This window comes from Ovis aries, chromosome 1, assembly GCF_016772045.2.
Source record: "Ovis aries strain OAR_USU_Benz2616 breed Rambouillet chromosome 1, ARS-UI_Ramb_v3.0, whole genome shotgun sequence".
In the NCBI taxonomy this organism is placed as follows: Eukaryota; Metazoa; Chordata; class Mammalia; order Artiodactyla; family Bovidae; genus Ovis; species Ovis aries.
In genome coordinates, this window is record NC_056054.1 from 175211674 (window position 1) to 175239208 (window position 27535).

At 38.4% G+C, this 27535-nt stretch overlaps 1 non-coding gene across 1 annotated transcript; it reads right to left on the minus strand.

Moving 5' to 3' along the window:
* Positions 1–8749: 8749 nt before the first annotated feature.
* On the minus strand, positions 8750–8821 carry TRNAC-ACA (transfer RNA cysteine (anticodon ACA)). The gene has a single exon. It is a non-coding gene; the product is annotated as a tRNA-Cys (tRNA).
* Between the last annotated feature and the right edge of the window lie 18714 nt (positions 8822–27535).

A 27535-nucleotide genomic window follows, 5' to 3' on the forward strand; every position in this document is an offset into this window, starting at 1 on the left:
AGTATTTTAAACATTTAAGGGGAGACTTTTAGTTTATGAATTTAAAATATGCTTGTCCTTGGAAGGAAAGCTATGACAAACCTAGATAGCATATTAATAAGCAGAGCTATCACTTTGCTGACAAAGTTCTGTATAGTCAAAGCTATGGTTTTTTCAGTAGTCATGTATGGATGTGAGAGTTGGACCATAAAGAGCACTGAGCACCAAAGAATTGATGCTTTTAAATTGTGGTTTTGGAGAAGACTCTTCAAGTCCCTTGGACCGCAAGGAGATCCAACCAGTCAATCCTAAAGGAAATCAGTCCTGACTATTCATTGTAAGGACTAATACTGAAGCTGAAGCTCCAAAACTTTGGCCACCTGATGAGAAGTCCCAACTCACTGGAAAAGAGCTTGAGGCTGGGAAAGATTAAAGGCAAAAGGAAGAGGGGCAGCAGAGGATGAGATAGTTAGCATCACTGATTCAATGGACATGAATTTGAGCCAACTCCAGGAAATAGTGGAGGACAGAGGAGCCTGGGGTGCTGCAGTTCATGGGATCATAAAGAGTCAAACATGACTTAGCACTGAATAACAGTAACAACTTTAATTTATACCCTGCAGTGAGAACTTAAAATGGGAATAAGATTCTAAATAAATCTAAATGACAGTTTGGCAGTAAGTGAGGACATTTCTCTCTTCCTAAGCTACTCTTGACAATGGACACTTAACAAGGCTAATCAAATGTGACTTACATCATCAAAATTAGTAAGGCATGAAAAACCTTTTTCATATCATTCCTTACACTTCCCCTTTGAAAACATGATACCTTCTTAAGAGTCATCACTTGGTGTTCCTTCTGTAAAGTGAGAATTTTAAGTTTTTTGGGACAGTGTTTAGCAGTCCAGAATTTACCAGTCCCTATGGAAGTCCTTTTATGTTCAGGTTTGCAAAAGAGCTATTGACTTCTTGCATAATTAGAGTTCTTTATCTTCTACTTTTTTTAACTTGGGCAGTTTGTAAATAATTTAGTACTACTTTCTCCAAAAGTCATACTGTTTCCCAAGTTATAAGTTTGGTCTTATATAGTCCTTGTTAAGAAGAGAGAGCTCACCAGTACCCTTTGCAGGGAAAAGTTAATTAAGGCAAAAAGGATAGGCAGGTATTTCCACACTTACTTATACTCCGACCCTTTTTTCTTTTTGTATATGAAAAATACAGCTTTTATATATACATATATCCAAATTAGTGTATTGTTTTCTTCTATTTTAAGCTTTGTTTTGTTTTTCATTTCTAGGTGAGGTTTCAAATTAACCTTTAATTTTGTCATAAAGTCATTCACTTGAAAAAATATTTATTTAACTTTTGATTGCACTGGGTCCTTGTTGCTACACGCGGGCTTCTCAGTGAGTTGACTTCTCTTGTTGCAGAGTGCAGGCTCTAGGGCTTTCAGGCTTCAGTAGTTTTGGCACATGGTCTTAGTTGCCCTGTAGCATGTGGAATCTTCCTCTACCAGGGATTGAACCCATATCCCCTGCACTGGCAGGCAGATTCCCTTTTATTGGACCACCAGAAAAATCCAAAGTCATTCACTTTTGTAATTAGTGATTATGCAATGGTGCTTGCCCAGTTTCTGTCTCACTTTTTATAATTTACCAAGGGATTTCTAGCTAAATAAACCTCACTCAGCTTGTTTTATGATTTAGGATAATGCAGGTTGCATCTAACTGGTGAACCAAATTAGATAACCTCATGAAGCGCAGATTTTAAGGGAATACTTTTTGTACCAGAGACTTTCCAGTTTGAGTAAAAATTCTTCTATGGTCATTTAGAAATAAAATGCAACTTTGGTTTGGTAGTTGTGGTGTGACAGATCCATTACTGAATCCCAGTACACAGCCAGTTTTAAAGGTGAGTTGTCAAATTGTCACAAGATTTTCAACAAGTGTCTGTAAACAGGTGGATGCAAATCCACAGTGTCAGGGTTTGGCAGATATTGCTTGATAAGATTGTACTGGGTTCTGGAATACTGGATACAAATATGTGGTAATATATGGTTCTCATGTTTCCCAGTGATTGCTAGACATATATGTGGAAAATTATCTTTATGCAAAATTATCTTTACTAACTTAAATAAAAATACATGGGACCCTTGACCAGCATGGGTGGAGGGGTGCCCGCCCCTTGTGCAATCAAAATTTTCATATAGCTTAAAAAAATTATTTGGTTTATTTATTTTTGGCCGTGCTGGGTCTTCCTTGCTGCATGGGCTTTTCTCTAGTTGCAGAGAGGGGGGACTACTTTCCAGTTGTGATGTGTAGGCTTCTCATTGTGGTGGCTTCTTTTGTTGCCAAGCTCAGGCCTAGGACACCTGCGCTCAGTAGTTTGGGGCTCCCAGGCTCTAAAATTACATGCTCAACTGTTGTGGTGCATGGGATCTATTGCTCTGAGGCATGTGGGATCCTCCCTGATCAGGGATTGAACCTGTGTCTCCTGGATTGGCAAGCGGATTCTTTACCTCTAAGCCACCAGGGAAAACTCAGCATATAACTTTTGACTCCCTCAAAAACTTAACTACTAATAGCCAACTGTTGACCAGAAGCCTTACTGATGAACTTATTTTGTATGTTATATGTATTACATATGATATTTGTACGGTAAAGTGAGCTAGAGAAAAGAAAATGTTATTAAGAAAATTACAGGAATAGAAAACACATTTACAGTCCTGTATTGTATTTACTGATACTGTAAGTTTATGTCATATGTTTATAAGATTAATCATCTGTTAGTACTTACATCCGTGTTATCTTAAATTATATAAAACACTATAGATGTTATATGTATTACTAGACATCAACAGTGAAAAAGATTGGAATTGCCCAACAGACCAGTGGTTAGGATTCCTCGCGTCTACATAGGGGGGGATTGGTTTCATCCTTGGTTAGGGAAGTAAGATTCCTTGCTTCGTTGGAAAAGGATTCCCGGCGTTCCCGTCGCATCTCAAGAGGAGGCGCTCTCAACAGGAATGTCGAGAGGAACTCAGGGGGTCGTGCCACCATTCCCAAAGTCCCCCAAATGTCTCAGTCCACTCCAGAGGAACCTGATTTCCTGCACTGCCTCGACTTTCACGCCGAGTATCGACTCACACCACGGTGGCACGTGTGATAGCCCTGTGGGAAAGCCTCGAGGGAAAGCGACAGATTCCTGTGTCAACGCGACGGGAAGCCTGACACTGCTGCTACAGCTCGGGAGGAAAGCGGACGTGCGTGTCTCCACTCGAGACGAGGCCTGACTCCCCTGTGGAGACTCCAGAGGTACCCCAAGATCCATGTCAACACTAGAGAGGAATCCTCAGGTTCCGGCCTCGACTCCACACAAGGTCTTAGGCCCTGGCACCAACTGGAGAGGAATCCTGAGAGGCCCCTTGCAAGTAGACAGGAGCCCATCAGGCTCCCCCATCCCTGGGATTCTCCAGGCAAGAACACTGGAGTGGGTTGCCATTTCCTTCTCCAATGCAGGAAAGTGAAAAGTGAGGACATTTAGGCTGGCTTTATGTCCTGGCTATCATATATAGCGCTACGATGAACATTGGAGTGCATGTATCTTTTTGAATTATGATTTTCTCTGGAGATATTCCCTGGAGTGGGATTGCAGGATATAGATATAATGACCCACATATTGATAATGAAGAAGCAGCAATATAGATTGCTTTATGGTAGTGTAGTAATTTATACAATTGCTTCAAATTAGCCTAGCACATACACTAATGAATGAATCATCTGTAAGTGTGCATACAAGTTTTGATACATTTTAACTTTTTGATAATAAGTATATTTTATGGCAGTAAATGATAGAATAGGTTAGTATCTACATATATTTTATGGATTTGTGACATACTTAATTTTTTCCATATTTTAGGTTATACAGTTGGTGAGTTTTTTTCAAATTGTCTCAGATCTCTGAGAAAATTTCCAATGTATTTATTGAAAAAAATCCATGTATAAGTAGGCCTACATAGTTCAAACCTGTGTTATTAAGGTTCAGTTGTATTTGAGAGGAAGTGAGATTTATCAGAAACAAAATTGACTTGGCTCCTTTAGATGCTGAGTTGATATGGACTGTTTTAGCTGTGCATGTGTGTGCGTGTATGTGCACCATGTCTTATTTCTCGCATTTATAAAATTCTGGCTACTTTTATGTTTTAATGTAGCATGGTGCGGAAGAGAGCTGTATAATTGAGTTTTCTAGGATAATGGTAGCCACCAGACATTGAACTGTGGCTAATGCAAGTGAGTAACAGAATTTTAAATTAAATGTTAAGTAGTTTAAATCTGAGTAGGTGTCTGTGGCTAATGGCTACTGTATTGGACAGTGCAGTTTTAGATGCTGACAAATACCAGCAAAACTCCCAATACAGTTAGGATTGCTAGGTTAACATGTATTGTAGGGAAGTGGCTACTGAACCCTGCCACTAAACATTTCAGGTGGGAAACAATAACATTCTCTCCTTTCTTGCCCAAGGTAAACCTTACCTGTATCATTGATTTGATTAGTATCATGTTATATCAACTTTTTGTCTTTTCTCCATAAGAATTGATAGCCCTTGACTTCCCTGTATTTTTCCTTCATTCAGCACATGTTTAATGAGTCCCAGTGCTGAACAAGAATGATCAGATCCCTGCTCTCACAGGGAAAGGTTAGCCTGTCCACTCCCTCACCCCAACCTTCACCTTCCCCATGTGTCCAGCATCTGAGTTAATATCAACTGGGCATATTGCTAAATGAACAATAAAAGTATTTATATTCCTTTGAGATTCTTTGTTTCTAGATTGTATGAGGAATTTATTTGGTCTTTTATGCTTCTACAGTCCTTCTGATGTTTACCTTATTTACTTTTTCCCTTTAACCAGTTAAATGCTTCAGGTAGGGCATGCATGCCTACTCGGTTGCTCAGTTGTGTCCCACTCTTTGTGACCCCACAGACTGTAGCCCTCTAGACTCCTCAGTCTATGGGATTTTCCCAGCAAAAATAATGGAGTGGGTTGTCACTTCCTCCCCCAGGGGATCTTCCTGACCCAGGGATGGAACCCGAGCCTCTTGCATATTCTGCATTGGCAGGCAGATTCTTTACCACTGAGTCACCTGGGTGTTCTATAGATAGGGCAGTTCAATTCAGTCTTTCAGTTGTGTCCAACTCTTTGCATCCCTGTGGACTGCAGCATACCAGGCTTCCCTGTCCATCACCAACTCCTGGAGCTTGCTCAAACTCATGTCCATCAAGTCAGTGATGCCATCCAACCATTTCATCCTCTGTCATCCCCTTTTCCTCCTGCCTTCAATCTTTCCCAGCCTCAGGGTCTTTTGTAATGAGTCAGCTCTTTGCATCAGGTGGCCGAAATGTTGGAGTTTCAGCTTCAGCGTCAGTCCTTCCAATCTAAAATATTCAGGACTGATTTCCTTTAGGAATGACTGGTTTGATCTCCTTGCAGTTCAAGGGACTGTCAAGAGTCTTCTCCAACACCATATTTCAAAAGCATCAATTCTTCAGTGCTCAGCTTTCTTTATGGTCCAACTCTCACATCCATACATGGCTACTGGTAAAATCATAGCCTTGACGGATCTTTGTTGACAAAGTAGTCTCTGCTTTTTAATATAGCTAGGGCAGCCTTGTCCAAATAGAAGTGCTGAAAATAATTATGGAATCACACTTTATTATGCTGTTTATTTTCTTCTTCACCTTTTGGTCTATTTTCATATTAAATTTGAGATAGGAGATGAGTAAAGAGACAGATGGCCAAGCAAAAGACTCATGGGCAGAGGTCTAGAGTAGTGAGGTACGTGACTCTAGTCCTTTTCTCTCTAATTTCCTCTCTTTTCCCTTCAAGCCATGGATACATGACTGAGTTTTCCCTTCATGTTCTTTATATTAGAAGACTCTTTCCCAGTATTCCCAATACTTGCCTCTTTCTACTGTAACAAATTGTCTCACTTTTTTTTTGAACAGCAGGTCAACATGAAAGAAAACTAACAGTCAACCTTGAGGCTGTTCATTATAAAGTTCACTTTCTTGATTGACCACATACTCTTAAAACATTCTTCTACTCAACATTTTTAGTACATATCCCTATAGGAGTTTTCTCCTATAGGAATTTTTTTGACTTTGTGGTGATTATCAGTGCATATATCTAATCAAATCTACAAGAAGTCTATATTTGTTTCATTAGGAACATTTTGTTTAGATGAACAACAGTTTTGTGGTTAATTAATTTGAGTTAATTATACTCAAAATTACTACATCATCAAAAGACAATCTTGGTTCTGTTTAAAAATCAAATTTGAAACTGGAATCACGTTTTCAATAATCTCACTCTCGGAGTGAGCCACCTGATACGGAGAGCTGACTCATTTGAAAAGACCCTGATACTGGGAAAGATTGAGGGCAGGAGGAGAAGGGGATGACAGAGGATGAGATGGTTGGATGGCATCACTGACACAATGGACATGGGTTTGGGTGGACTCCGGGAGCTGGTGATGGACAGGGAGGCCTGGTGTGCTGCGGTACATGGGGTCGCAAAGAGTCGGACACGACTGAGTGACTGAACTGAACTGAATGTATATTGAAAATGAACAATATTCAAAATGCTTGTAAGTAAACAAAGCAAATAAATAACATAAGCCAATAAAAGAAACAAAAACAAACCCAAAAGCCCTCTATTAACAATGGAAGATGGGAGTTTCAGGGCTCATGTTGAGCATTTGATAATACTGAGAAAGAATGGCAAATGTGTTTATTTTGTCTGATTATTTTAGTAGGGTGATTTTTAGCATAAATTGTCTTCAGGGAGGCAGTTAGAGACCTCTAATTGCTTGGTGCTACTGGTACAAAATATAAACAAACTGTTGTGTATGGAAGGAAAAGCTCTACTATAGCTTAGGGTCAAACTAAAGTTGGAATATAGATTGAAAAGTCAAGTTTATAAAACCAAAAATAGGGACCGTAGTACAATAGTAATTGAACTTCTGATAAAAAGAAAGCTATTTCAAGAGAGAAATATACAGAAAGTTGACTTTTCTTTAATAAATATGAAACATAAAGCATACAAAAACTGCTAAATGTAATTCTAAATATCATTTTAACATTCAAAGACTATATAATTTTAAAAATTTATTTTTAATTGGAGGATAATTGCTTTACGGTACTGTGTCGGTTTCTGCTGTGTATCAACATGAATCGGACATAAGTGTGTGTATATTCCCTTCCTCTTGAACTTCCCTCCTACCTCCCCATCCCATCGCATCCCTCTAGATTGTCACAGAGCACTGGATTTGAGCTGCCTGGATCATACAGCAATTTTCCCTTGGCTGTCTAATTTAACCTATGATATGTATATGTTTCAATCTACTCTCTCAATTCACCCCACCCTCTCCTGCCTCCTCTGCGTCCACAAGTCTGTTCTCTCTGTCTGCATTTCCTTTGCTGCCCTGCAGATAGGTCCATCAGTTCCATCTTTCTAGATTCCATATATATGCATTAACACATGATATTTGTCTATCTCTTTCTGATTTACTTCCCAGGTCTTCCACATTGCCGGTGGATTCTTTACCAGCTGAGCCACAAGGGAAGCCCAAGAATACTGGAATTGGTAGCCATCCCTTCTCCAGTGGATCTTCCCAACCCAGGAATCGAACCAGGGTCTCCTGCATTGCAGGTGGATTCTTTATCAACTGAGCTATCAGGGAAGCCCCCTGACTTACCTCACTCTATATAATAGGCTGTAGGTTCATTAGAACTGAGTCAAATGCATTGTTTTTTTTTTTATGGCTGAGTACATATTCCATTATGTATATATACCACAACTTCTTGGTCCATTTATCTCTTGATGGACATCTAGGTTGCTTCTATGTCCTAGTTATTGTAAATAGTGCTGCAGTGAACATTGGGGTACGTGTGTCTTATTAGCCCAGAATCTGATGCTGGGAAAGATTGAGGGCAAGTGGAGAAGGAGGCGATAGAGAACGAGATGGTTGGATGACGTCACAGACTCAAAGCACATGAGTTTGAGCAAACTCTGGGACATGGTGAAGGACAGGGAAGCCTGGCATGCTGCAGTCCATGGGGTCATAAAGAGTCAGACATGACTTAGCAATTGAACAACAGCAAGCTACATATATGCTCATACGTGCATGCACCATATAATTCTTGAGAATTGTATAAGCTAAAAACATGCAAAGTTTTTGGCACTAGGTAAATGATAAATAAATGCTAATTACTGCCTTTCCTCCTTCTCTGTTTATATATGCATATATATATATAGTTGATAAAATACACATATTTTTATATTTATTTATTTATGCATGTATAGATATGATATACAAAGAGATATAAATGTGTGTGTGTTTGTGTGTGTGTATGGTATATCCATGATCAGTAAACTTTTCTGTGAAGAGCCAGATTGTAACTAGTTTAGGATTTGAGGGCCACTCATTCTCTCTCTCTCCTATTCAACTGACAGAGGATGAGATTGTTGGTTGGATGGCATAACTGGCTCAATGGACATGAGTTTGAGCAAGCTCTGGGAGGTGGTACAGGACAGGGAAGCCTGGTCCTGCAGTCCATAGGGTCACGAAGAGTCAGACGCAGCTGAGCAACTGAACAACAACAACATAACTCTTTGCAATCCCATGGACTGTAGACTAACAGGCTTCTCTATCCATGGAATTTTCCAGGCAAGAATACTGCAGTGGGTTGCCATTTCCTTCTCCAGGAGATCTTCCCAACCCAGGGATTGAACCTGGGTCTCCCGCATTGTAGGCAGACGCTTTACCATCTGAGCCACCAGGGAAGTCCACGATATATGAGATAGTTACAATTTTATCTTTTTAGAGAGAGGAAACTGAGGCTCAGGGAGATGAAGTGACATATCCAAGATTGCGCAGCCAATAAGTAGCAGAGTGTGTGTGTGTGTGTGTGTGTGTGTGTGTGTGTGTGTGTGTGTGTGTGAGTCACTCAGTCTTGTCTGAGTCTTTGCAAACCCATGGACTGTGGCCCACCAGGCTCCTCTGTCCATGGAATTCTCCAGGCAAGAATACTGGAGTAGGTTGTTATTCCCTTCTCCAGGGGATCTTCCCAACCTAGGGTTCAAAACCAGGTCTCTTGCACTGCAAGCAGATTCTTTACCATCTGAGCCACCAGGGAAACCCAGTAAGTAGTAGAGTGGTATCTTATGCAGTGTAACCTAAAGATCCAGCTTTCTTAGACCAAATGATGGTACAGCTCCATACAGGCCTTTACTGGATGAAGTCCCATGCGGAAAGGGGGTCTTGGGATTTGTAGCTTCTTAGCCACAAATAGGACTTACAGAAGATGAAAGGGTGTTATGCTGTCCAGGTCATTCAGAAAGGTGTATATGAGTGAGTGGGTATGTGTGTGTGTTCTGGGAAATGTACTGTGATCACTTAGAACTCTAGAAAGGCCATCTTTTGTTTGCTCTAAAAGCAAGGTGAGGCTTATTTCAAGCTTCTCTGGGGTTAGTGTGAGTTTGTGCCAGCACAGGAACATATAAGCATCTATAGTCACATGGAAATTGTTAGTTTACTAAGGTGACACTGAAAATGGCAGAAAGCTAATGACTTTTTATAAGAATCATAGGCAGTTCTGGTCTATGGGGTCGCACAGAGTCAGACACGACTGACGTGATTTAGCAGCAGCAGCAACAGCAGCAGCACCGGGCAATTCTGTTCAGTTATGTTCTTATATTTTGAAAATAAGTGTTAGAATTTCTGCCAACTTGTAGTGTTAGCTATGTGTCACCTTTTTGGTAATTTATGATGGTCAGAAGTTTACAAATTAAATATTTTACTGAATCTTTCCCAAGGACAAACTTTTGATACAATTTTCTTTCCTATTCTAAAATTTATAGTTAGCCATGGGCAACTGGCTCTTTCAGAATTCTAACATTATGCTCATAAGCATTACATCTGAGAAGAAAAAGAATTGAACATTTGTATTCACAATGAAATACATAAGTGGGTGTCTAAAATGAACTAGTATTTTATTAATAGTGCCAAAAGATACTAGATTTGTACATACTACTCTGGGTAAGGATAATTAACTTTTGTAAGTCCCTGTCAGTGGACCAATCTTTTAGTAAGTGTATTTATAAATCTGGTTTCTTCTTCTGTGCAGCCTATTGTATAAACAACTTAAAAAACTCTGAACCAGGTCAACTCTGTGAGTGTCGCATAGGTGGTTTATTGATCTTTTAATTTTAATGATCAGTCAGTAAGTATATATCTTATAGCAATAATTGCAACTTAAAAGCATGAGAACAGTTTTATTACAAATGCAATTAGAGAACTGAGGAGATTGTAGCTTAAAAACATCTCTTTGTGGATCCTGAGATTTAAGCTAATTCCTAGTATGAGGTCATACTCAGTGTGGGTGCTTAAACACATTTATACTCTTGCGGTTGGTAAAAAAATTCCCAATAAAATGACATATTTAAAAAATGTGTTCATTTTTACTTCAGTGTGCACAAACAAATGTAGGCCCTTCCTTGGATCACCCAGTTTTAGGAAATTCCCAGGGACTTTGTATGTGTGGCGACTGCATCCAGCCAAAAGCAAATTTGTCTTTGAAGCTCATGTTGGGAATCTTAAGTGAAATCTTGACTGCTTCTCAAGCCTAAAATTTATATGTAGATACCCTTTCTATCCTATTGATATTCAAATGTTTATTTTGTATCTTCCGGTCACCCTATGACTGTTTGTAATATCAACAAAGCCTTTTTATGTGCTTTTTGGTTTTGTTCTTAATACCACTAGTGACAAATACACTTTAACACTGGCAAATAACCATCATAGGGGGAATTATTTATACTTCTAGAAATATAATATTTAAAAAATATTTTTTAAGTGTTTACATCTAGGCTTCAGTGTGTCTCAAACTTCAATTTCAAAGAGAGTAAAGAAAAATCAAGTAGAGAAGAAGTGAAAGTTAGCTGATGGTGAACTTATGGATGATATAAATTTATGTGAATCTTAAAATTATAGAAGACCAATAAAACTCTCCATGGTTGAATAAACAAGGTGGTAACTGTCTCTTCCCAAAATGTATTTAAATATTTTTCAATTTTTCTGCTGCCTCTTCACATATTAGTGGTTGATAATTATTAATTTATTTGACATTTATCATGCCAATGTTAATTCATAAATATGTAATATGCCTTAAATAGAGTTGGGAGGAATTTTCTGACATGATGGGCTAAATCTAATGTAGTATTTATTGAGAGAAAATGAATATTTTCACATGAATCCCACTGTTCAGTTCAGTTCAGTTCAGTCGCTTAGTTGTGTCTGACTCTTTGTGACCCCATGGACTGCAGCACGCCAGGCCTCCCTGTCCATCACCAACTCCCGGAGTTTACACAAACTCATGTTCATGGCATCAGTGATGCCATCCAACCATCTCATCCTCTGTCGTCCCGTTCTCCTCCTGCCCTCAATCTTTCCCAGCATCAAGGTTTTTTCAAATGAGTCAGCCTTTCGCATCAGGTGGCCAAAGTATTGGAGTTTCAGCTTCAAATCAGTCCTTCTAATGAACACCCAGGACTGATCTCTTTTAGGATGGACTGATTGGATATCCTTGCAGTCCAAGGGACTCTCAAGAGTCTTCTCCAACACCACAGTTCAAAAGCATCAATTCTTCAGTGCTCAGCATTCTTTATGGTCCAACTCTCACATCCATACATGACTACTGGAAAAACCATACAGTGGAATCCCACTGTAGTTTATTAATGAACTCCAAGTCTAGGATACACAGAGTGGCTCTGGAATCTGCACTAAATTAGCAGCAGTTTGTAAGTTGGTCAGTATTTATGTTGGTACTTGATCCCTCTAGGAAGCTGTACGTAAGAACAAACTACCCAGCAACCACCAGGTTTCTTTATAAAATGTATAAATTACATTTTAAAAATGTATTTTTTAGTTTTAAAATAATTTTATTTATTTATTTTTGGTTGTGCTGGGTCTTTGTTGTTGTGTGGGGCTTTTTCTAGTTGCAGTGTGTGAGGGCTACTCTTGGTTGTGGTGCCTGGTCTTCTCATTGTGGTGGTTTCTCTGTTTATGGAGCACAAGCTCCAGGTGCTTGGGGTTCAGTCATTACAGCATGTGGGCTCAGTAGCTGTGGCACATGGACTTAGTTACACTGAGGCAAGTGGAATCTTCCTGGACCAGGGATAGAACCTGTGTCCCTTGTGTTGGCAAGCAGATTCCTATCCACTGTGCCACCAGATAAGTCCTTTTATTTATTTTTTACAGTTTCTTTCCTTCTTTCTTTCTTTTTTATTGGAGTATAATTGCTTTACAATGTTGTGTTCTTTTCTGCTGTACAGCAAAGTAGATCAGCAATATGTTTATGTATATCTCTTCCTTCTTGGACCTCCCACCCATCTAGGTCATCACAGAGCATCGAGCTGAGCTCCGTGTGCTACACAGCAGGTTACTACCAGCTATTTATTTTACACATGGTAGTAGATTTGTGTTACTATGTAGATTGGAAATCTTAGAAGTTGAGCTAGACTTCAGTTAGTGGCAAGATGATAGTTGAAACGAACGCAAATTCTCTTGGTCATTTTTACATGGACTCTCTGCTCCTTCCTGTGCCCATCTTCCCTCCACCGTTCCCTGCCTCTTGCTCGTCTTCCACATTAGAATCTCAGTGTTTGGCCTTTCTTCAGTTTGAAATTTAATGTATAGTTTAAGAACTCTGCAGAGTCAGAGTTGAGTTTAAAGAAACTAGTACCCACATTTTTCTGTGATTGTCATACAAAGCTTGATAAAGGCAGTATTTTCTGCCTTTGGTACAAATAATTACTTCCTCTATGTTATTTTTATGAGTTGACTCCATTTTTAATGCTTGGGAAGAATTATTTAGAACTCAGGTTTCCATGACCATGTTTTTAAGCTACATTACGTGTTTCCATCTTTGCTGTTACTAATGAAATTTCTTATTCTATTTGTTCTTTTACAAAAAACATTCTGATCACTTGAGCAGGTTTTAAATGTGAGACTACAGCATCAATTTAAAATCAAGAGTTATATACTGAACATTGTAGTCAAGGGGAACAAAATAAGACAGATCTACATTTATAATTCAGCATTTTATTATTTAAGAAAAGGAGAAATATTTCCAAACTGAATACCTGAATTTTTAAAACAAATTTATAAAACATCACATAACCATGTGAAAATGTAAATTTACTGCTAAATATGCTATCAGATTATAAACATTTTAAAGGTTGAGACTATGTCTTTTTCACTTCTTTTTTGGGCCAAACCTACAACATAGCATAAAACTATGGATAGAAGTTCGTGACATTGTACAGGAGACAGGGATCAAGACCATCCCCATGGAAAAGAAATGCAAAAAAGCAAAATGGCTGTCTGGGGAGGCCTTACAAATAGCTGCGAAAAGAAGAGAAGTGAAAAGCAAAGGAGAAAAGAAAAGATATAAGCATCTGAATGCAGAGTTCCAAAGAATAGCAAGGAGAGATAACAAAGCCTTCCTCAGCAATCAATGCAAAGAAATAGAGGAAAACAACAGAATGGGAAGGGCTAGAGATCTCTTCAAGAAAATTAGAGATACCAAGGGAACATTTCATGCAAAGATGGGCTCGATAAAGGACAGAAATGGTATGGACCTAACAGAAGCAGAAGATATCAAGAAGAGGTGGCAAGAATACACAGAAGAACTGTACAAAAAGGATCTTCATGACCCAGATAATCACGATGGTGTGATAACTCACCTAGAGCCAGACATCCTGGAATGTGAAGTCAAGTGGGCCTTAGAAAGCATCACTATAAACAAAGCTAGTGGAGGTAATGGAATTCTACTGGAGCTATTTCAAATTCTGGAAGATGATGCTGTGAAAGTGCTGCACTCAATATGCCAGCAAATTTGGAAAACTCAGCAGTGGCCACAGGAATGGAAAAGGTCAGTTTTCATTCCAATCCCAAAGAAAGGCAATGCCAAAGAATGCTCAAACTACTGCACAATTGCACTCATCTCACATGCTAGTAAAGTAATGCTCAAAATTCTCCAAGCCAGGCTTCAGCAATACATGAATCATGAACTTGCAGATGCTCAAGCTGGTTTTTGAAAAGGCAGAGGAACCAGAGATCAAATTGCTAACATCCGCTGGATCATGGAAAATGTAAGAGAGTTCCAGAAAAACATCTATTTCTGCTTCATTGACTATGCCAAAGCCTTTGACTATGTGGATCACAATAAACTGTAGAAAATTTTGAGAGAGATGGGAATACCAGACCACCTGACCTGCCTCTTGAGAAACCTATATGCAGGTCAGGAAGCAACAGTTAGAACTGGACATGGAACAACAGACTGGTTCCAAATAGGAAAAGGAGTACGTCAAGGCTGTATATTGTCACCCTGCTTATTTAACTTATATACAGAGTATATCATGAGAAATGCTGAGCTGGAAGAAGCACAAGCTGGAATCAAGATTGCTGGGAGAAATATCAATAACCTCAGATATGAAGATGACACCACCCTTATGGCAGAAAGTGAAGAGGAACTAAAAAGCCTCTTGATGAAAGTGAAAGAGGAGAGAGAAGAAGTTGGCTTAAAGGTCAACATTCAGTAAACGAAGATCATGGCATCTGGTCCCATCACTTCATGGGAAATAGATGGGGAAACAGTAGAAATAGTGTCAGACTTTATTGTTTTGGGCTCCAAAGTCACTGCAGATGGTGACTGCAGACATGAAATTATGACTCTTTGGAAGGAAAGTTATGAGCAACCTAGATAGCATATTCAAAAGCAGAGACATTACTTCGCCGACTTAGGTCCGTCTAGTCAAGCTGTGGTTTTTCCAGTGGTCATGTATGGATGTGAGAGTTGGACTGTGAAGAAAGCTGAGTGCTGAAGAATTGATGGTTTTGAACTGTGGTGTTGGAAAAGACTCTTGAGAGTCCCTTGGACTGCAAGGAGATCCAGCCAGTCCATTCTAAAAGGAGATCAGTCCTGGGTGTTCTTTGGAAAAACTGATGCTAAAGGTGAAACTCCAATACTTTAGCCACCTCATGCAAAGAGTTGACTCACTGGAAAAGACTCTGATGCTGGGAGGGATTGGGGGCAGGAGGAGAAGGGGACAACAGAGGATGAGATGGTTGGATGGCATCACCAACTCAGTGGACACCAGTCTAAGTGAACTCTGGGAGTTGGTGATGGACAGGGAGGCTTTGCATGGTGCGATTCATGGGGTCGCAAAGAGTCAGACATGACTAAGCGACTGAACAGAACTGAACAACATAGCATGCACTTAGCAAAATTTTTAAGGCCAATGGGTAACTTTTGAAATTAATTTTTTTGTCAGATTAAAACATGTAAGTAAAACATACATGAATTTGTGATCAATTTTCAACATATTCCCTAATTTTCTCATTTGAAGACTTTATATCTTCACTGGTTTAAAAACATTTAAAAATTATAACAAATCTACCTCTAAAATTTTAGGTAATACTATTCGTTAATAACAAATTAGCTTAAGTCAAGGGTGGAACAGCAAGCAAGCCTGTTATTTTAACATTTAAGTAGACTTATCCAATGGTTTCAAACTAGAAACTATTTTTTCTGAGTATCAGTAAAAAATCACATAGTGCATAAACTTGAACAACTATTATATTATGTTTTCCTTTAACGACAATTATGTAGTGACTTAACAGTACCTAAGGTTATGGAACATAGGAAATAACGTAATTAGCGTCTAGGTTTTTTAAGATTTCAATCACCATTCTTGTCATTTGTACTTGAAAAACAATTCCTTGTTATTACCCAGAGAATGTTACTCTCATTTTGCTATTCATTGAGAATTAGAGGTTAAATTTAAAGACTGAATCAAATTGTCCTTTCCAAAGGACTTGATTTGACTTCCAAGGTGGCTCAGTGGTAAAGAATCCGCCTTCCAAGCAGGAGACATGGGTTCCGTCCCTGGATAGGAAAGATCTCCTGGAGAAGGAAGTGGCAACCCACTCCAGTGTTCTTACCTGGGAAATCCCATGGATAGAGAGCCTGATGGGCGACTGTCCATGGGGTCGAAAAGAGTCAGACACGACTTAGCAACCAAACCACAACTAAGACAACAAAGGACTTGAAAAGACTGCTGCTGTCAAAATTGTCGCTTTCTCTCCAGCTCTAACCTGGCTGACTTAATCAGGCCCATTTCTGGTCTCCTGGAATAAGATGTTTATTTCCCTAAAGTAATGAAATTGATAGTATTAGAGGCTACCATTTATTGAGCAGTTATTAGTGCAGGAATCTTTACTAATTATTTTCATATATTATCGCTCCTTCAGCCCTTTCCCAGTCCTAATTTCACATAGAGTAAATCCAAAAGATTTACTGACAAGATGTTCTCTTTTGAAGCAGGTCACCAATAGCCACCAAGTTTAATTATATCGGAAGTTGCAGGAAAAAAAAATGAATGCAACCAGTTGAACTATCAGTATAAAGCTGCCTATCAGACATAATCAAAACGCAGATGTGAATATTTAAATACCTTTTTTGCTATAGCAGAACAAAAAAAGAAACAGTTCAATAATATACACTGCAGGAAACTGGGGTGACAAATGTCGTTTCAATTTTCTAAAAGTTGTATAGGAGTAAAAACATAGCCCAGTAAATTAGGCTTTTACTATAACAGGCTTGGTTTTTCATTTAGAAAGGCAAAAATAAGATCAGACTTCGAGTTTCTACCTATTTCATCCATTCTGACAACTTTAAATGAAGTAAAGTAGTTTTTTGACTATAACCTTCCGTCATAATGATGTTTTTCTCATGCTTCTCTAGCACATATGACTTATCCTTTGCTTTTGTCAATATGTCATAGCATCTCCCTCCTTATTTAACTTGCTTTGTTCTAAACCAACTGTATCAAGTAGATATAATTTCATGAAGCTACTTTTCTAGCAGCACAACCTGACGTGAGTGGAAACACCAGGTAAACAGAATTTAATTTTCTTAGATTTTGTGGAAATTCAGACTTGCATTTTCTTTAATTTTCCACTGAGTTCTGTGCTCACAAGATAAGTGATCCTTCCTGGGAACTGAGGTTTATTTAGACCACAGGGGCACCTTGGTTTATGAAAACCAGTATAAGAAAATCTACACACAAAAAAGAAGTCGAAGAATTGTTTTTCAAAAGCGATCTTTAGTTTCCTGAATGGATTTGCCAAGGGGTTGCTTCCAAAAGCCAGTTCTAAAAGTACATCTGCTTATTTTACACACCATTAACTATTTGTCAGAGAAAACAGGGCAGAGAAAATTAAAGAATTAGGAATCCACTGCCAATTACAGAGCAATTAAAAATGAAAGCCCTCTGGTGCACGGTGATGACCCAGAGAGATGTTATGGGGAGGGGAGGTGGGAGGGGGTTCATGTTTGGGAACGCATGTACACCCATGGTGGATTCATGTCAATGTATGGCAAAACCAATACAGTATTGTAAAATAAAATAAAATAAAATTGTATCTTGCTTCCCACTCAAAAAAAAATATAGAGTTGGAAAATATGAAAAAAAATAAAAATGAAAGCCCTTTTATTTGAAATTATAGTGGAAATAAACATGAAAACATACTTGCCACACCTAATGATAGAAAAGTCAGCTTAAGAACATGACATTCAGGATGGGATGATTTGGGAGAATGGCATTCTAACATGTATACTATCATGTAAGAATCGAATCGCCAGTCTATGTCTGACGCAGGATACAGCATGCTTGGGGCTGGTGCATGGGGATGACCCAGAGAGATGTTATGGGGAGGGAGGTGGGAGGGGGGTTCATGTTTGGGAACGCATGTAAGAATTAAAGATTTTAAAATTAAAAAAAAATTAAAAAAATAAAAAAATAAAAACTTTACCCCAAAAATAAAAATAAAAAAAAGAACATGACATTCTTGATACCCTCTGAGTTACTGGCTATCCTGAGCTGGGCTGTGTTTGAAGGCCACAGAAGTTGTTATAGTTTAAAGCATATTTTTGTTCTCAAAGGATTTATAATGTAGTGAGAAGGATCAAATTCATGAATGCTGAGATAGTGGGGAGTAAGCTGCTCTGGAAATGATATTTGATAATATAGTTAGCAATTCTTGGTTAATCAGAGAAATCTTCCAGAAAACAACTTTTGATTTGTGATCCGACTATTGAAGGGAAATATCGCAAACTGTACAGGACAAACTGAGGTAAGAAAAGCATGCAGTTTGACATCTAGAAATGAGATTTGTCTCTTAACTAGCCATGCGCTTTGGGGGAAGACACTTTACTTCTCTGAGCTATACTTTTCCTCATCTTGAAACAAGACTGATAATCTTTATCTACCTCATAGCACTGTTGGGAAACCAAGTGAGATAGAGTTGTAAAGTGCTTCACGCAGTCCTCAGCGCAATTTCCCTGAGAATTAGTTGGTATTCTCCAACTTCACATGAAAGGTATCAAGCCTAATCTGATTTAGTCAGATTTAGTGCCTCTAAGCTGAACAGCCCCAATCCACAGGCTGTTCTTCATTAGTGGCAATCATGTTCTCAAAGTCTCTCTTCTCAGCGTCCTTTCCACTTCTGGCTGATTTTCCACTAACCTGGATCAGGTACTCCGACTCAGGGTCAGATGTGGATTTATCAGTTCAGTTCAGTCGCTCAGTTGTGTCCGACTCTTTGCGACCCCATGAATCGCAGCACACCAGGCCTCCCTGTCCATCACCAACTCCCGGAGTTCACTCAGATTCACGTCCATCAAGTCAGTGATGCCATCCAGCCATCTGGGAAGCCCATCACTAAGAACTTGATTACTTATTTACTAAGTGCCCAATCGGGCTTCCCAGGTGGTGCTGGTGGTAAGAACCCACCTGCCAGTGCAGGAGACATAAGAGATATGGGTTCGGTCCCTGGGTTTGGAGGATCCCCTCTAGGAGGGCATGGCAACCCACTTCAGTATTCTTGCCTGGAGAATCCCTTGGGCAGAGGAGCCTGGCAGGTTATAGTCTATAAGGTTGCAAAGAGTTGAACACGACTAAAGCGACTTAGCACTCACATGTAAGTGCCCAGCAGCTATAGTGTAAGACCACAAATAGTCTAGTAGTTTATTAGAAGTATAGACAGATGTCAGAGATATTTCAGGTTTCAGTTCAAGACCATAATAAAGCATGAAAGTGAAGTCGCTCAGTCGTGTCTGACTCTTAGTGACCCCATGGACTGCAGCCTACCAGGCTCCTCCGTCCATGGGATTTTCCAGGCAAGAGTACTGGAGTGGGGTGCCATTTCCTTCTCCAGGGGATCTTCCCGACCCAGGGATTGAACCCGGGTCTCCCGCATTGGAGACAGACACTTAAAGCATAGATGGCAATAAAGTAATTCTTTGGTTTCCTAGTGCTCATGCAACTTAAGTTTATAGTATACTGCAGTCTAAGAAGCAGACAAAAGCATTATGTCTACAAAAATAATGTACTCACCTTGACTATTAATAAAAATATTTTATTGCTAAAAAGTGCTAACCATCATCTGAACGTTTAGTTAGTGGTAATCTTTTTGCTGGTGGAGGGTATTGCCTCAGTGTTGATGGCTGCTGACTGAGCAGGGTGATAGTTGTTGAAGATTAGGGTGACTGTGGCCGTTTCTTAAGACAACAATGAAGTTTGCCACATTGACTGACTCTTCCTTTCATGAATGATTTCTTTGTAGCTTGTAATGTTTGATAGTGTTTTACCTACAGTTGATCTTCTCTCAAAATTGGAGTCTGTCCTCTCAAACCCTGCTGCTGCTTTATCAACTAAGTTTATGTCATATTATAAATCTTTTGTTGTCATTTCAGTAGTCTTTATAACATCCTCACCAAGAGCAGATTTTATATCAAGAAACCACTTTCTTGGGACTTTCTGGTGGTCTAGCGGTTAACACTGTTCTCTCAATGCAGGGAGCATGGGTTTGATCCCTGGTCAGGGAACTAAGATCCCTCAGGCTGCCTGGCACAGCCATAAATAAATAAATAAATATGGCTTCCCTGGGGAAAAAAGAAACCACTTTCTTTGCTCTATAGGAAGCCTGTCCTCATTTCTTCCAAGTTTAATCTTGAGATTGCAGAAATTCCGTCACATCTTGCTGTGACTCTGTCTCCACCTCTGAGGCTAGTTCTCTTGCTGTTTCATCTGTAGTTACTTCCTCCACAGAAGTCTTGAACCCCGCAAAGGCACCCATGAGGTTTGGAATCAACTTCTTCCAAACTCCTATTGATTTTGATGCTTTGACCTCTTCCCATGAATCATGCTGCTGCTAAGTCGCTTCAGTCGTGTCCGACTCTGTGCAACCCCATAGATGGCAGCCCACCAGGCTCCCCCATCCCTGGGATTCTCCAGGCAAGAGTACTGGAGTGGGTTGCCATGTCCTTCTCCAATGCATGAAAGTGAAAAGTGAAAGTGAAGTCGCTCAGTCGTGTTTGACTCTTAGCGACCCCATGGACTGTAGCCTACCAGGCTCCTCCATCCATGGGATTTTTCAGGCAAGAGTACTGGAGTGGGGTGACATTGCCTTCTTCGCCCATGAATCATAAGTGTTCTTAATAACGTCTAAAACGGTGACTCCTTTCCAGGAGATTTTCAATTTATTTTCCCAGGCCCATTAGAGGAATCACTATCTATGGCAGTTGCAACCTTACAAAATATATTTATTAAATACTGAGTCTCTAAAGTTGAAATGACTCCTTGACCCATGGACTTCAGATTGGATGCTGTGTTAACAGACATGAAAAACATTAATCTCATTCTACATCTCCATCAGAGCTCTTGGTTAATCAGGTTCATCGTCTATGAGAAGTGATATTTTGAAAGGACTATTTTCAGAGTAGTAAGTCTCAACAGTCAGCTAAAATATTCAGTAAACCATATTGTAAACTCATGTGCTGTCATCTAAGCTTTCTTGGTATGTTATAGACCACAAGCAGAGTAGATTTAGCATATTTAAGAGACCTAGCAATTCCAGAATGGTGAATGAGCTTTGGCTTTAACTTAAAGTCATGAGCTACATCTTTTTTTTAAATTAATTAATTTCTTTTTTTATCGAAGGATAATTGCTTTATAGAATTTTGTTGTTTTCTGTCAAACCTCAACATGATTCAGCCATAGGTATACATATATCCCCTCCCTTTTGAACCTCCCTCCCATCTTCCTCCCCCTCCCACCCCTCTAGTTTGATACAGAGCCCCAGTTTGAGTTTCCTGAGCCATACAGCAAATTCCTGTTGGCTATCTATTTTACATATGGTAATGTAAGTTTCCATATTACTCTCTCCATATATCTCACCCTCTCCTCCCTTCTCCCCATATCCATAAGTCTATTTTCTATGTCCATTTCTCCACTGCTGCCCTGTGAATAAATTCTTCAGTACCATTTTTCTAGATTCCATATATATGCATCAGAATATGGTCTTTATCTTTCTCTTTCTGACTTACTTCAAACTGTATAATAGGTTCTAGGTTCATACACCTCATTAGAACTGACTCAAAGGCATTCCTTTTAATGGCTGAGTAATAATCCATTGTGTATATGTACCACAACTTCTTTATCCATTCATCTTTTGATGTACATCTAGGTTGTTTCCATGTTCTAGTTATTGTAAATAGTGCTGCAATGAACAATGGGATACATGTGTCTTTTTCAATTTTTGTTTTCTCAGGGTATATGCCTAGGAATGGGATTGCTGGGTCATATGGTGGTTTTATTCCTAGTTTTTTAAGGAAGCCATACTGTCTTCCATAGTGGCTATATCAATTTAAATTCCTACCACTCTTGGGAATTTAGAGTGTTCCCTTTTCTCCACACCCTCTCCAGCATTTATTGTTTGTAGACTTTTTGATGAGGGCCATTCTGACTGGTGTGAGGTGTTGTCTCATTGTAGTTTTGATTTGCATTTCTCTAATAATGAGTGATGTTGAGCATCTTTTCATGTGTTTGTTAGCCATCTGTATATCTTCTTTGGAGAAATGTCTGTTTAGGTCTTTCTTCCACTTTTTGATTGGGTTGTTTGTTTTTCTGGTATTGAGTTGTATGAGCTGCTTGCCTGTTTTGGAAATTAATGCTTTTTCAGTTGTTTCATTTGCTATTATTTTCTCCAATTCTGAGAGTTGTCTTTTCACCTTGCATAGAGTTTTCTTTGCTGTGCAAAAGCTTTTAAGTTTAATCAGATCCCACTTGTTTACTTTTTATTTTTGTTACTCTAGGAGGTGGGTCACAGAGGATCTTTCTTTGATTTATGTCATTGAGTATTCTCTTTACGTTTTCCTCTAAGAGTTTTATGTTTTCTGGTCTTACATCTAGGTCTTTATTCCATTTTGAATTTATCTTTGTGTATGGTGTTAGGAAGTATTCTAACTTCGTTCTTTTAAATGTAGCTGTCCAGTTTTCCCAGCACCACTTAAAGAAGAGGCTGTCTTTGCCCCATTGTATATTGTTGCCTCTTTTGCCAAAAATAAGGTACCCATAGATGCATGGATTTATTTCTGGGCTTTCTATCTTGTTTAATTGGTCTATATTTCTGTTTTTGTGCCAATACCATACTGTCTTGATAACTGTAACTTTGTTATATAATCTGAAGTCAGGAAGGTTGATTCCTCCAGCTCCATTCTTCTTTCTTTTCTTTAGCTATTCAGGGTCTTTTGTGTTTCCATATGACTTGTGAATTTTTTTGTTCTAGTTCTATGAAAAAAATGTCATTGGTAATTTGATAGGGATCACATTGAATCTGTAGATTGCATTTGGTAGTATAGTCATGTTCACAATATTGATTCTGCCTACCCAGGAACATGGACTATCTCTCCATCTGTTTATGTCATCTTTATTTCTTTCATTAGTGTCTTATAATTTTCTGTGTATAGTTCTTTTGTATTCTTAGGGAAGTTTATTCCTAGATATTTAATTTTTTTTGTTGCAATGATGGATTGAGTCCTTAGTTTCTCTTTCTGGTTTTTCATTGTTAGTATATAGAAATGCAAGTGATTTCTGTGTATTGATTTTGTATCCTGCAACTTTGCTAAATTCACTGATTAGCTCTAGTAATTTTTTGATACTATCTTTATGGTTTTCTATGTGTAGTATCATGTCATCTGAAAACAGTGAGAGCTTTACATCTTCTTTTCCGATCTGGATTCCTTTTATTTCTTTTTCTTCTCTGATTGCTGTAGGTAAGACTTCCAAAACTATGTTGAATAATAGTGGTGAAAGTGGACACCCTTGTTTTGTTCCTGATCTTAGGGGGGAGTGCTTTCAGTTTTTCACTATTGAGAATAATGTTTGCTGTGGGCTTATCATATATGGCCTTTACTATGTTGAGGTAGGTTCCTTTTATGTGCATTTTTAAAGAGTTTTAATCAGAAATATGTGCTGAATTTTGTCAAAGGCTTTTCCTGAATCTATTGAAATGATCATATGGTTTTTATCTTTCTATTTGTTAATATGGTATATTATTACAGTGATTGATTTGTGTATATTGAAGAATCCTTGCATCCCTATAAAAAACCCAACTCAATCATGGTGTATGAACTTTTGATGTGTTGCTGAATTCTGTTTGCTAAAATCTTGTTGAGGATTTTTCCATCTATGTTCGTCAATGATATTGGCCTGTAGTTTTCTTTTTTTGTGCTGTCTTTGTCTGATTTTGGTATCAGGGTGATGGTGGCCTCATAGAATGAATTTGGAAGTGTTCCTTCTTCTGCAATTTTTTGAAAGAGTTTTAGAAGGGTAGGAATTAGCTCTTCTCTAAATGTTTGATAGAATTCTCCTGTGAAGCCATCTGGTCCTGGACTTTTGTTTTTTGGGAGATTTTTGATTACAGCTTCAATTTCAGTGCTTGTAGTTGGGTTGTTCATAATTTCTATTTCTTCCTGGTTCAGTCTTGGAAGATTGAACTTCTCTAAGAATCTGTTCCTTTCTTACAGGTTATCCATTTTACTGCCTTATACTTGTTCATAATAGTCTCTTTTAATCCTTTGTATTTCTGCACTGTCTGTTGTAATCTCTCCTTTTTCACTTCTAATTTTGTTGATTTGATTCTTCTCTCTTTTGTTCTTGATGAGTCTGGCTAAAGTTTTGTCAATTTCTTCTCAAAGAACCAGCTTTTAGTTTTATTAATCTTTACTATTGTTTCTTTCATTTATTTCTTCTCTGGTCTTTATGATTCCTTTCCCTCTACTATTTTGTTGTTGTTGTTGCTGTTCTTTTTCCAAGTTGTTTTAGGTGTAAAGTTAGGCTGTCTATTCAATGTTTTTCTTGTTTCTTGAGGTAGGACGGTATTGCTATAAACTTCCCTCTTAGAACGGCTTTTGCTGCATCCCATAGGTTTTGAGTTGTCATGTTTTCATTGTCATTTGTTTCTAGAAATTTTTTGATTTCCCTTTTGATTTCTCCAGTAACCTGTTGATTATTTAGAAATGTATTGTTTAATCTTCATGTGTTTGTGTTTCTTACAATTTTTTTCTTGTAATTGATAGTTTCGTAGCATTGTTGTTGGAGAAGATGCTTGGTGTGATTTCCATTTTCTTAAATTTACTAAGGTTTGATTTGTGACCCAAGATGTGGTCTAGGCTGGAAAATGTTCTTTGTGCACTTGAGAAGGTGTATTCTTCTGCCTTTGGATGGAATGTCCTGAAGATATCAATGAAATCCATCTCATCTAGTGTATCGTTTAAGACCTGTGATTCCTTATTAACTTTCTGTTTTGATGATTTGTCCATTAGTGTGAGTGGGGTGTTAAAGTCTCCTACTATTATTGTGTTACTGTCAATTTCTCCTTTTATGTATGTTAGTGTTTATCTTGTGTATTGAGGTACTCCTGTGTTGGGTGCATAGATATTTACAATTGTTATGTCTTCCTCTTGGATTGACCCGTTGATCATTATGTAGTGTTCTTCCTTATCTCTTGTAATCTTTATTTTAAGGTCTATTTTGTCTGATATGAGGATTGCTACTCCAGCTTTCTTTTGCTTCCCATTTGCATGGAATATGTTTTTCCATCCTCTCACTTTCAGTCTATATGTGTCTTGAGGTCTGAAGTGGGTTTCTTGTAAACAGCATATATATGGGTCTTGTTTTTGTATCCATTCAGCCAGTCTGTGTCTTTTGGTTGGAGCATTTAATCCATTTACATTTGAAGTAATTATTGATATGTGTGCTCCTATTGCCATTTTCTTAATTGTTTGGGGCTGATTTTGCAGATCTTTTTTCTTTTCTTGTATTTCTTGACTGTATAATTCCCTTTGATATTTGTTGTAAAACTGGTTTAGTCTTACTGAATTCTCTTAACTTTTGCTTGTCTGAAAAGCTTTTTATTTCTCCATCAGTTTTGAATGAGATCCTTGCCGGGTATAGTAATCTTGATTGTAGATTTTTCCCTTTCAGTACTTTAGATATATTCTGCCACTCCTTTCTGGCCTGCAGAGTTTCTGCTGAAAGATCAGCTGTTAAATGTATGGGGTTTTCCTTGTGTGTTACTTGTTGCTTCTCCCTTTCTGCTTTTAATATTCTTTCTTTGTGTTTAGTCTTTGTTAGTTTGATTAGTATGTGTCTTGGCATGTTTCTCCTTGGGTTTTTCCTGTATGGGACTCTTTGTGCATCTTGGACTTGATTAACTATTTCCTTTTCCATGCTGGGGAAATTTTCAACTCTAATCTCTTCAAAGATTTTCTCATACCCTTTCTTTTTCTCTTCTTCTGGGACCCCTATAGTTCGAATACTGGTGCATTTGATATTGTCCCAGAGATCTCTGAGACTATCCTCTGTTCTTTTCATTCTTGTTACTTTATTCTGCTCTTCAGGAGTTACTTCCACCATTTTATCTTCCAGCTCACTGATTCATTCTTCTGTTTCAGATATCCTGTTATTGATTCCTTCCAGAGTATTTTTAATTTCAGCAATTGTGTTGTTAGTTTCTATATGTTTATTCTTTAATTTTTCTATGTTTTTGTTAATTGATTATTGCTTTTTCTCCATTTTGTTTCCAAGGTTTTTGATCATCTTTACTATCTTATTCTAAATTATTTTCAGGTAGTTTGTCTATTTCCTCTTTAGTCATTTGGACTTCTGTGTTTTTAATTAGTTCCTTCATTTGTGTAGTATTTCTGTCTTTTCGTTATTTTTTTTTAACTTATTGTGTTTGAAGTCTCCTTTTCCCAGGCCTTAAGGTTGAATTCTTTCTTTCTTCCTTTTGGTTTCTGCTCTTCTAAGGTTGGTCCACTGCGTTTTTTAAAGCATCATATGGGGTGAGATTTGTGCTGAGTTTTTTGTTTGTTTGTTTGTTTTTTCCTCTAATGGGAAAGGCTGAGTGAGGTGGTCATCCTGTCTGCTGATGACTGGGTTTGTATTTTGGTTTTGTTTGTTGTTTAGATGAGGCATCCTGTACAGGGTGCTACTGGAGGTTGGGTGATGCAGGGACTTGTATTCAAGTGGTTTCCTTTATGTGAGTTCTCATTATTTGATACTCCCTAGGGTTAGTTCTTTGGCCTTGTCTTTCTTTGGGATTGGAATGAAAACTGACCTTTTCCATTCCTGTGGCCACTGCTGAGTTTTCCAAATTTGCTGGCATATTGAGTATAACACTTTCACAGCATCATCTTTCAGGATTTGAAAGAGGTCAACTGGAATTCCATCACCTCCACTAGCTTTGTTTGTAGTGATGCTTTCTAAGGCCCACTTGACTTCACATTCCAGGATGTCTGATTCTAGGTGAGTGATCACACCATCGTGATTATCTGGGTTGTGAAGATCTTTTTTGTACAGTTCTTCTGTGTATTCTTGCCACCTCTTCTTAATATCTTCTGCTTCTGTTAGGTCCATACCATTTCTGTCCTTTATTGAGCCCATCTTTGCATGAAATGTTCCCTTGGTATCTCTAATTTTCTTGAAGAGATCTCTAGCCTTTCCCATTCTGTTGTTTTCCTCTATTTATTTTCATTGATCACTGAGGAAAGCTTTCTTATCTCTCCTTGCTATTCTTTGGAACTCTGCATTCAGATGCTTATATCTTTCCTTTTCTCTTTTACTTTTTGCCTCTCTTCTTTTCACAGCTATTTGTAAGGCCTCCCCAGACAGCCATTTTGCTTTTTTGCATTTCTTTTCCATGGGGATGGTCTTGATCCCTGTCTCCTGTACAATGTCACGAATGTCATTCCATAGTTCATCAGATACTCTATCTATCAGATCAAGTCCCTTAAAACTATTGGAGAGTGAATAAGTTGGCTTAAAGCTCAACATTCAGAAAACGAAGATCATGGCATCTGGTCCCATCATTTCAAGGGGAATATATGGGGAAACAGTGGAAACAGTGTCAGACTTTAGTTTGGGGGGCTCCAAAATCACTATAGATGGTGACTGCAGCCATGAAATTGAAAGATGCTTACTCCTTGGAAGAAAAGTTATCACCAACCTAGATAGCATATTCAAAAGCAGAGACATTACTTTGCCAACAAAGGTCCATCTAGTCAAGGCTATGGTTTTTCCAGTAGTCAT